The sequence below is a fragment of the Pristiophorus japonicus genome, chromosome 10 (assembly GCF_044704955.1).
Source record: "Pristiophorus japonicus isolate sPriJap1 chromosome 10, sPriJap1.hap1, whole genome shotgun sequence".
Taxonomy (NCBI): Eukaryota; Metazoa; Chordata; class Chondrichthyes; family Pristiophoridae; genus Pristiophorus; species Pristiophorus japonicus.
Window position 1 is genome coordinate 144,658,340 of NC_091986.1, and position 12,021 is coordinate 144,670,360.

Here is a 12,021-nt window from a genome sequence, read left to right on the forward strand (position 1 = left end):
TCTGGATCAGTTCCTATGGAGTGGAGGGTAGCCAATGTAACCCCACTTTTTAAAAAAGGAGGGAGAGAGAAAACAGGGAATTATAGACCGGTCAGCCTGACATCGGTAGTGGGTAAAATGATGGAATCAATTATTAAGGATGTCATAGCAGCGCATTTGGAAAGAGGTGACATGATAGGTCCAAGTCAGCATGGATTTGTGAAAGGGAAATCATGCTTGACAAATCTTCTGGAATTTTTTGAGGATGTTTCCAGTAGAGTGGATAAGGGAGAACCAGTTGATGTGGTATATTTGGACTTTCAGAAGGCGTTCGACAAGGTCCCACACAAGAGATTGATGTGCAAAGTTAGAGCACATGGGATTGGGGGTAGTGTACTGACATGGATTGAGAACTGGTTGTCAGACAGGAAGCAAAGAGTAGGAGTAAATGGGTACTTTTCAGAATGGCAGGCAGTGACTAGTGGGGTACCGCAAGGTTCTGTGCTGGGGCCCCAGCTGTTTACACTGTACATTAATGATTTAGATGAGGGGATTAAATGTAGTATCTCCAAATTTGCGGATGACACTAAGTTGGGTGGCACTGTGAGCTGCGAGGAGGATGCTGTGAGGCTGCAGAGCGACTTGGATAGGTTAGGTGAGTGGGCAAATGCATGGCAGATGAAGTATAATGTGGATAAATGTGAGGTTATCCACTTTGGTGGTAAAAACAGAGAGACAGACTATTATCTGAATGGTGACAGATTAGGAAAAGGGGAGGTGCAAAGAGACCTGGGTGTCATGGTACATCAGTCATTGAAGGTTGGCATGCAGGTGCAGCAGGCGGTTAAGAAAGCAAATGGCATGTTGGCCTTCATAGCAAGGGGATTTGAGTACAGGGGCAGGGAGGTGTTGCTACAGTTGTACAGGGCATTGGTGAGGCCACACCTGGAGTATTGTGTACAGTTTTGGTCTCCTAACCTGAGGAAGGACATTCTTGCTCTCTACCTGTTCATGTAGATCAGGGTGGACTAACGAGAGCCTTGTCTTAAGTGCCCTTTTCATGAGCAGTTCAGCAGGTGGGATGCCAGTGAGCGAGTGTGGTCTCGTGCAGTAGCTAAGCAGGACTCAGGATAAGCGAGTCTGCAGAGAGTCTTCAGTTATCCTCTTCAATCCCTGCTTCATTGTTTGAACTGCTCGTTCTGCCTGACCGTTGGACGCTGGCTTAAACAGGGCAGATGTAACATGTTTGATCCCGTTATTGGTCATGAACTCTTTGAACTTGGCACTGCTGAAACATGGCCCGTTGTTGCTCACAAGGACATCAGGCAGTCTGTGTGTGGCAAACATGGCCCACAGGCTTTCAGTGGAGGCAACGGACGCGCTTGCCGACATTATCACATATTCACTCCATTTGGAGTACGCATCTACAACCACAAGGAACATTTTACCCAAAAAAGGGCCTGCATAGTCGACATGCACCCTGGACCACGGTTTGGAGGGCCAAGACCATAAACTTAGTGACGTCGCCCTGGGTGCATTGCTTAGCTGCAAGCATGTGTTACATTTGTGCACACAGGCCTCTAAGTCCACATCGATACCGGGCCACCACATGTGGGATCTGGCTATCGCTTTCATCATTACGATGCCTGGGTGGGTACTGTGGAGGTCACTGATGAAGGTGTCTCTGCCCTTCTTGGGACCACTACCTGATTACCCCATAGAAGGCAGTCTGCCTGTATAGACATTTCACCTTTGCACCGCAGGTACGGCTTTATGTCTTCCTGCATTGCCACTGGGACACTGGACCAGCTCCCGTGAAGCACAACATTTTTTACTCGGGACAGTAAAGGGTCCTGGCTCATCCAGGTTCTAATCTGTCGGGCAGTGACGGGTAATTGCTCACTCTGAATGCTTCCATAACCATGACTCAATCTGCGGGCTGTGCCATTTCCACCCCTGTGGTGGGCAATGGCAGCCTACTGAGAGCATCGGCACAGTTTTCTGTGCCTGGCCTGTGGCGGATGGCATAATTGTATGCGGACAACGTGAGCGCCCGTCTCTGGATGCGGGTCGATGCATTCGTATTTATCCCCTTACTTTCGGAAAAGAGGGATATCAGTGGCTTATGGTCAGTTTCCAATTCAAATTTGAACCCAAACAGATATTGATGCATTTTCTTTATCCCATAAACACACGCTAACACTTCTTTTTCAATCATGCTGTAAGCTCTCTCAGCCTTAGACAGACTTCTGGATGCATAAGCAACCGGTTGCAATTTCCCAGAATCATTAGCTTGTTGCAATACAAACCCGACGCCGTACGACGACGCATCACATGCTAGTACCAAACGTTTACATGGATCATACAACACAAGCAATTTGTTTGAGCATAACAATTTTCTAGCTTTTACCAAGGCATTTTCTTGGCTTTTGCCCCATACCCATTCATCTCCTTTATGCAGTAAGGCATGCTAACAGTGCGCTGAGACCCGTTAAGAAGTTACCAAAGTAGTTCAGTAGTCCTAGAAATGACCACAGCTCCGTCACGTTCTGTGGCCTCGGTGCGTTCTCGATTGCCTCCGTCTTCGAATCGGTGGGCCTGATGCTGTCCACTGCGATTCTTCTCCCCAGGAACTCCACTTCAGGTGCCAGGAAAACTCACTTTGAGCATTTTAACCTGAGCCCCACGTGGTTGAGTCGACTAAGATACTTGACTGTGTCCCGACCTGTAACCAAGATGCCGTCCTGGAAGACCACCGTGCATGGGACTGACTTCAGTAAGCTTTCCATGTTTCTCTGTAATATCGCCGCGGCTGATTGAATTCCAAACAGGCATCTGTTATAGATGAAGAGACCTTTGTGCGTGTTGATGCAGGTGAGGCCCTTTGGTGATTCCTCCAGCTACTGCGTCATGTATGCCGAGGACAAGTCCAGCTTCATGAATGTCTTTCCTCCCGCCAGCGTCGCAAAAAGATCGTCAGCCTTTGGTAATGGGTATTGATCCTGCAGGGAGAAACGATTGATAGTTACTTTGTAATCACCACAGATTCTGACGGTGCCATCTCCCTTGAGGACTAGAACAATCGGACTGGCCCACTCATTGAATTCGATCGGCGAAACGATGCCCTCTCATTGCAGCCGGTCCAGCTCGATCTCTGCCCTTTCTCTCATCATGTACGGTCCTGCTCTCACCTTGTGATAGATGGGTCGCGCCCCCAGAATTAGGTGGATCTGCACTTTTGCTCCTTGGAACTTCCCGATGCCTGGTTCGAACAGCGAAGGAAACTTGTTTAAGACCTGGGCTACCGCTATGGCTTTACTCAAGGTTGGGGTCTCTACAGTCAAAAGTTTGCGAAGTATCACTTCATGGCTAATGCCAAGTATGAACCAGTCTCTGAGCATGTGCTCCAAATGTCCTTCAAATTCACAATGTCCTGCAAGGCGTCTTAGCTCAGCGACATAACTCGCCACTTCCTGGCCTTCAGACCTTTTGTAGGTGTAGAACCGGTACCTCGCCATCAGAATGCTTTCCTTTGTGCACAAATCATCTTATGATTTCTCTGTGGGTTTCACTGGAGCAAGTTGATTTTTCATGAGGCCATACGTTGGTGCCCCGCAAATGGTAAGGAGAATCTCCCTTCATTTGGCAGCATTCGCTTCTCCTTCCAGCTCGTTGGCCATGAAGTATTGGTCGAGTTGCTCCACGAAGGTTTCCCAATCATCTCCCTCCGAGAATTTCTCCAGGATGCCCACTGTTCTCTGCATCGTTGGGTTCATCATCTGTATCTCATCACCAGTTGTTTTGTATGAATAAAGAGTCTGACTGGATACTGTGAGCTCAAAGTAAAGTGTGACCTTAGTCTTTTATTGCAGGTCTCCAGAGTACCTCTCCAACCTGTGAGGACTCCTTAAGTACCTGTGCTCCCAAGGGATTGTAGGATCCTTTGGGACTCCAGGGCATGAGTTCTCTGGTGGCTATACAAGGTATATACAGGTTTAAATATATAACATAAACGATTAGTGCTAGCTTGCGGCATCAACAAAGTATGTACCATGACCGTGCAAATTTGCCACGCGATATCGAGGTCAATGATCCTGTGTTTGTACTTAATTATAGACATGGTCCCAAATGGCTCACTGGCACGGTCATAGCCAAAGAAGAGAGTAGGGTGTTTCAGATCAAGTTGGCCAATGGGCTAACATGCAGAAAACATTTGGACCAAATCAAATTGCAGTTCACCAACAGCCACGAACAACCCAAAGAAGACACCACCAACTTTGACCCTCCAACACACACACACAAGTGGCAACCGACATCATGGTTGACCATGAAGCCAAACTCACCATCCCCAGCAGCCCGGCAACGCCGGCTGCCCAGCAGCCCAGTGAAGAACTAACCAACTCACCCACACCAGCATTTGTACTGAGACGATCGACAAGAGAGCGAAAAGCCCCAGATCGTCTCACTCAGTAAATAACTGTACTATTAACTTTATGAGTGAGTGATGTTATGTATTTAACCCTTGGTAACCTGTATCACACCACCACCAGAGGGCCTACCTGTTGGAGTCCCAAGGGATCCCAGCATCCCTTGGGAGCATTGTATATAAGCACACCACCCACAATGTACCTGCACTCTGGAGTCTTATTAAAGGAGCTAAGGTCATAGTTACACATTGTTCACAGTACTCAGTTTCATCCTTTATTATGAGCGTATCAATTATCCTATGGTGTCACTTCAAGATTTAGCCATGCTGCAGTTGCTAATTCATCCTGTTAACTTTTCCCATTAACTTAGCGGTTCCCTAGGGCTGTGTTCTCTCCCATGCTGGTCTTTTTTTTTAATAGCAGTGACATTCTCCATTCATCATCTAAACTTTTACACTCTTTTTCTAATGAGACCACTCAAAATTCATCAACTTCCTTCCTATACCTGTAGTGGACACAATCTTCAGTATTCGTGCAGTGCAGTGTATGAATCATTACATCATGATCTCCTCCATGCCGTTCAATGGGGAAATAAAAATCTTGCTTCAGCATCTTCGTGATTCTTATAAGAATTATAGGGGCCGAAATTCAGGGTCCCGTGAAGAATTGTTGCGGTGGGTTTTCAGCAGCCATTCGGCAAAATCGAGTGTCCGCTGTGTTCCAGTCGATTGGCCCCGTGACGCATATTCAGCGTGGGAGTTTTTTGGCCGGTGTGCACATCCGCTGCAAACCGCCGACTTCCGCCGTGGTATGGGGCTTCGGATGTACCTACGTCATCAGGATGCGCGTTGCTGCTACGCGGCCATGCCACCCAAAGTTCAGCATCAAAAACGGCGCTTTTTATTCCACAGTGGCCCCGCCAGTTTTCTTGGTCGGAGCACTTTGCCGTGCTACTTGACACCGTTGGAGGAGGAGAACAGAGGATTACCGTGATCGGGTATTTTTGGTCATAACTTTTTTTGTTGCATTCTGTGCAATTTGGTAAACCTGCAGAGTACTATTCATAAGTTTTGGAGAGTTCTGAAGACTTTTTAACTTTCAGTGATTAGTGGAGGCCTATAGGCCTCATTCTCTGCCCCACAGAGGCCTGCTTGTGAGGGTCCAGCCTTCAGACAGAATGGGCTCAATGTTGGCAAGGGAACGTCTTGTCCACCTTGTGAGACGCAGGACGGCATGCAGTAGAAGGCAGTGCTGTCATCAATGGGTACTGAGGCAGCGGGCAAGGGAGTCAGCAGCCATGGCTGCCCAACATCAAGAAGGGCCTGCAGGTGGCCACAGATCTCCAACATATAGAGAGTGGCCAAGAGGACGATGGCGTGAGAAGGAGGGTCAGGTATGCTGACCTCTCACACCACATATTGGGCCAGGAGCCTTGCCAGCAGCAGCGTGCAGAGGCTCCAGAACATGAGGAGGAACAGGGAGAAGGTGATCAGCCAGCTCCCATGGGAGGTGGCCACATAGATCTGGAGGAAGGAGGCCCTATTGTCAAAGGGTCTACCGAAGTCAGTTCTCCTTCCTGGAGCTCAGTGATGAGCAATGCTTACGAAGGCTCATATTTAGAAATGACGTACTAAGGGAGCTGTGGAATGTCCTGTGGCAAGATCTCCAGCCTCACACAAAGTTGAGGACCGCTCTGAGCATTGAGACCAAGGTCACCATAGCTTTGAACTTTTATGCTACGGGTCATTCCAGTCTGTCACTGCTGACATCGCGAACATCTCCCAATCCTCTGCCCATCGCTCCATCCGGCAGGACACTGATGCTCTGCATAGGAGGAGAGTGGATGATATTTCCTTCCCGATGACCAGGGAGAAGCAAGTTGAGCGGCAGGCTGGATTTATCCGCATTGCAGGGCTCCCCAGGGTGCAGGGTGCCATCGACTACACACACATTGGCCTGAGGGCACCACAACAACATCCCGAACTCTTTGTCAATAGGAAGGGATTCCACTCCCTCAATGTACAGCTGGTGTGCGACCACCAGTGGAGGATCCTGGCAGTTGATACTAGGTATCCAGGCAACAACCATGATTCATTCAATCTGCGCCAGACCAGTGTGCCTGCCCTCTTTACTGGGCCAAATCAATTGTCGATGCAAGGGATATCCCCTGTCGACTTGACTGCTGACTCCACTTTGGAACCCCAGGACAGTGGCCGAGCATGCCTACAATAATGCTCATTCTGGCACCAGGTGCATCATCGAGCAGAGGATCCTTTGCCTGAACTGGTCTGGTGGTGCCTTGCAGTAAGTACTCTCCGCAACGGGTCTCCATATTCGTGGTAGTCTGCTGCATGCTGCACAACCTGGCCCTCATGAGGGGCCTGCCGCTGGAGGTCGAGCCAGCAGCACCACCTGATGAGGAGGAGGCGCAGGAGGATGCGTCATCGCCATTGCAACCCTGCAAGGGAGCTGCAGATGCAGACACGATTCATTACTGCTCGATTCATATAATCTCATCCCCACATGACCCTTCAGCTCCTACTTTCCATGGCCATCCTAATGAGTGCTTTTACACAGAATTGCCCATTTTCAAATGATACACCTGCCCTGATATATGTGCAAAAAATAAAAATTTATGACATGATCCAAGTCAGTGCAAAAAGACAACACAACAAAAAACAGTACAAGAAACTTACACAAAAGCATCATTTCTCACCCTTGTGCACCTCCTTATAACACCTCTTATGCATGCCTATCCTACTACTATGCCTAAGTTCTCCCCTGTGGCTACATCATGGGTCTGGGAAGGCTGCTGTGTTTCTTGTGCGGAAGATGCAGATGTCCTTCTCATATGCCCTCGACCTTGGAAGGGCCAGGTGCAGACTGGTCACCACCCTCCTGGGATAGTTCAGTCTGGCTTGGCTCGGGCGAGGCCAAGCTTGGAGGCACTGGCAGAGTGACAGGTCTGGCACCAGGAATGGTGTGATCCTGAGTGAGCACATCATCATGGTCGTGGTCCGAGGAGCCTGCGTCACTCACCGGGGGCGGCACATCATCACCACCACCAATCTGAGGGAGGTCAGGTCGGTGCTGTGGTACGACACCGGAAGGTCCCCCGTGGCCCGTGTTGGACCCAGCCTCAACCACACCACTGAGGTGTTGGGTGGCATCGAGCTGAGACTGCATGAGAGCAGCTAGAGTCTCAAAGTCGGCAGAAATGGCAGCAGTTTGACGCACCATGGCAGCAGTAAGACGCTCCGTGACCTGCTGCCCAGAAAGCTTGAGCATTCTGAGCTTCCAGGACCGCGGCCATCCTCTCCAATTCAGCACCGATGCACTTGTTCCCTCACTGCCACATCACCTGCAGGTTACAACATCACAGCTGGATCCGCACGGACAATGATAGGCTCCATGGTGTGCACAGAGGGTGGACCACTTCCGACAGCCGCTCTGGCACCCTTGTCAGTGCCCCCAACATCTGCGAGTACATGGCCTCCAGTCTTCTTTCGTAAGTCGCAACATCAATGACATCGTCTGAGTCTTCCTCGACAGCGCTCCGGTGCGAACTCGTCCCCCGAAGAGGTGGCACCTGAGCTTGCCTCGCCCTGTCACATTGCTACAGCCAACTAGGCCCCAGTGCCACACCCAGTGCAGACCCCTGTACTACCTCAACTGTATCAGACAGCGCACTCCCCGTATCTGAGCTGGCGCGTGTGGGTAGAAGCAGTGACACGTTGGCGCCAGCAGTGTCCTCCTCTTCCTCTTCCTCATCAGTCATATCCCCAAACAATGGAATGTGCTCCATACTGTCACCAGGGCTTGACCCCTCAATGTCGTCACTGCTCTCATTTGACGTCTCTGTTGGGATGTTGTGAAGTGTCTCATCCAGGCCTCCAGCTGGTCTGCGAGGTCTTTCCTCACTCCCCACTGTACTGGGTGTGCTGCCATTCAGTCTATCATCTGCAAGCATAAATGGGAGAAGTACTGCCATGAGGGGGAGATAGGGGATTGAGGCATGGAGCCTGCAACTAGCAGACTTCCAGAAGGAAAGGCACAGTAAGCGCTGGCAGTACCGAGGTCCACAGGGAAGGCACCATGTCCGCCCATGAACGCTCGACCCTCTCCTCCATGGGTGTGAGAACCGGGATCTCTGCCTTGCTACCATCAGTGATCCACTGCTCCATACGATTGTGAGTCAGTTTGGCCTGCAAAACAAAGAATGGTTGGTGAGTACCATGTGATGATGCATCAGAAATGGGTACACAAATGTTTGTCCCTGACATGCAGCTTAAGTGTGCGATGAAAGGGAGCCTCCATTGCGAGAACACACACACACATAAAGGCGTCAACAATGAAATGTTGCTTCAATGACTAAACAGTGAGGATGGGAAATAAAAGAATGTTGAAGGAGACGCTCGTAGATGCAAGGTCAGCCGTTGGTGAAACAGGTACTCACTTTCATAAGATGGGTGATATAATTCAAACGTTTTCTGCACTGCATCACAGTCCGGTTATGAATGGAGGTCTCTGAAACCTCCCCAGCAATCTCCCTCCATGCATTGGTTAAGATCTGATGAGTGGGTCTCCCCACATCTGGATAAATCAGTCTCCTCCTGGCCTCGACAGTCTGCATGAGGGTCTTAATTCTGCATCGGTAAATCTGCTTCCCTCCTTGGTCCACGAGCACCAGCCATCCTGCAACCCAATTCCTTCTTTCCTCAGAGCCCAGCTGCAGACCCTGGCCTTTAAGAAGGCCAGGGAGCAGCTGGATCATTAACTACACATTAGCACATTCTCCGCGGTAACACGTCTGCAATCAAGCCACCCAAACTCCTGCAAACTGGCGTGTCCAGCCGCTCCTTACTGCAGGACGCCATTTTTTTTTGCCTGAATTTCGATCAGGGGCCTGCAGAGATGATTCATGAGGCTGATTCCGGAGATGAGGGGGTTACCTTATGATGATAGATTGAGTAAACTGGGTCTTTACTCGTTGGAGTTCAGAAGGATGAGGGGTGATCTTATAGAAACATTTAAAATAATGAAAGGGATAGACAAGATAGAGGCAGAGAGGTTGTTTCCACTGGTCGGGGAGACTAGAACTAGGGGGCACAGCCTCAAAATACGGGGGAGCCAATTTAAATCCGAGTTGAGAAGGAATTTCTTCTCCCAGAGGGTTGTGAATCTGTGGAATTCTCTGCCCAAGGAAGCAGTTGAGGCTAGCTCATTGAATGTATTCAAATCACAGAAAGATAGATTTTTAACCAATAAGGGAATTAAGGGTTACGGGGAGCGGGCGGGTAAGTGGAGCTGAGTCCACGGCCAGATCAGCCATGATCTTGTTGAATGGCGGAGCAGGCTCGAGGGGCTAGATGGCCTACTCCTGTTCCTAATTCTTATGTTCTTATGTTCTTATGAACCTTCACTGCACTCCCTCAATAGCAAGAATGTCCTTCCACAGAGGGAAGCTGGGACACTGAATAAATTTAAGACAGAAATCGACAGTTTCTTAATAGACGGGGATAAGGGGTTATGGGGAGCGGGCAGGGAAGTGGAGCTGAGTCCATGATCAGATCAGCCATGATCTTATTGAATGGCGGAGAAGGCTCGAGGGGCCAAATGGCCGACTCCTGTTCCTAATTCTTATGTTCTTATATGCTGTGTGTAGCGCTGGACTCATCTTGTGACCCTAGCACCCACTTCTCCTCTAAAAACCTCATTTGTATTTTGCAACTCAGTCAGCAGCGTGGCCCCAGGTAAGACCACAGAGGCCAGAAGGTGGGGGCGCCGGGCCCAACTCTCCGAACAGTCCTACATCTGGTGCTGGGGAGCTCCGATTCTCACCCGTCAATCCGCTGGGTCTGTTCTCTACAGATGAGAGCACGGACTTCGAGGAACCTGCATCTCCATGCTCCAGAAGCCATTCCACCCCAAGGCCATCTAGTGGTCCTCCGGTCATTCCTGCCTCCATTCTGGAGGTACTGGCCCCAAGCACCACACCACAGGGCACCCCATTGGTCCCCAGGATGGCGCCAACCCTGCGGAGGCTTCGTGGTCACGGCAGGTCTGGTCCACGAGCGCCACATGAGAACGGAGAGATGGTACAGTTGTCCAGGAGGACTGTAGATATTGGTGTCCAGCTCATCAAAGCATTGGGGGGCATATCCCGACAGCTGGCCACCATGACTGAGTGCATTCCGCGGATGGCGGAAGAACCCTGGATGCGATAGCTAGGAACACTTCTGGCACAGGCCTCCCAGTGGTCCCAGAGCGCACCCCTCGGTTCCGCACCACCACTGCGAACGACAGATGAGAGTAAGGACTAAGCTCCTGCTTCTGCAACAGAGAATGATGCCCCCTCGGCACCCCCTACTCCCATACCCGTGCAACCATAGCCTCTGCCTTCATCCCCCCAATGAGGCACAGCCTGAGGAGCTCCTCGGCCAGGCACCATGGAGAGAGGAGGGGAAGGGGTAGAGGTGGGGAGAAGATGGGGAGGGGGGAAGGAAAGTGAGGTGCATGTCCACAGGTGATGGCTGTGTTATATCCCTATCTGGGTGTATGCAATTTGTTGTAATGTATGGGGGAAGGGGACCACTCTCCTGCTTTGCCTTTGTATTCTATGTTGCTGGACATGTTGAACATTTGATTGATGTCAATGGTGGAAAAAGTGGGGTGTGGGCGGGGTTTGGGTGTTTTTGCCCATGATATTTATGATTTCAGACCAATGTTGGTATAAATTTTTTTTTATTGAATATAATCTTGTTGCGCATTGTCTCAGATAGCTGGACCGTTACACACTGGTGATTCCTTAACATGAAAGGTTTAAATAAAATGTAATTTCAATCAACGTAAACTTTAACTGGCACCAAGCTGATAGGCACCATTAATGTCTGAGCTGCACACACACAGCAGTTCTTTCAGGCAAATCGTTCAGATATCAGCTCCTCACATAAGAGTCTTGCAGCTATGTAGCCACCACGGGCTCTTTCTTACGGTCTGGAGGGGCTTATGGGCATGGTCGCATAACCAGCCTGATTGTCTGGCCTTCGGTCAGCATCCAGCCCCTCGTCCTCCTCTTCTTCTCACTCCTGAGGTGGAGCATCAGTCCCTTCTGGCAATTCTTGGCCCCTCCTGATAGCCAGATTGTGCAGCATGGAGCACATGACCATAAATTTACCTACTTGCTCAGGGTTATATTGTTGCGCCCCTCCTGAGTGGTCCAGACATCTGAAGCGCTGCTTAAGCACAGTTAGCATTTTCTGGACTACATTGCATGTGTCTCTGTGGCTCTGGTTGTATCGCTTCTCGGCCTCGGTGTGGGTGTCATACAGGGGAGTCAGTGGCCAGGTGGCTAGGCCATATCGGTTATCACCATGCAACCAGCATTGTCCTTGTGGCTGTCTCTTAAAGATGTCAGAGACAGCGCTCTCACGCAAGATGTGAGCCTCATCAAAGATGCTCGGACATTTGGCATTCACTGCCATATGATCTGGTTGTGGTCATCAATTAGTTGGACCTTCAGGGAGTGAAATCCTTTTCTGTTATGAAAAAGCTCCGGATCCTGAGAAGTTGGCAGCATGGCGATGTGAGTGCACTGGAAAGCTCCCTGCACCCT

At 50.0% G+C, this 12,021-nt stretch overlaps 1 long non-coding RNA gene across 1 annotated transcript in view; it reads right to left on the minus strand.

Moving 5' to 3' along the window:
• The window catches only part of LOC139274817 (uncharacterized), a 41,519-nt gene extending 36,382 nt beyond the window's left edge, over positions 1 to 5,137 (minus strand). The window contains exon 1 of the long non-coding RNA XR_011595619.1: positions 4,912 to 5,137. This is a non-coding gene — a long non-coding RNA (uncharacterized lncRNA). The remainder of the gene's footprint in view (positions 1 to 4,911) is intronic.
• Positions 5,138 to 12,021: the final 6,884 nt, after the last annotated feature.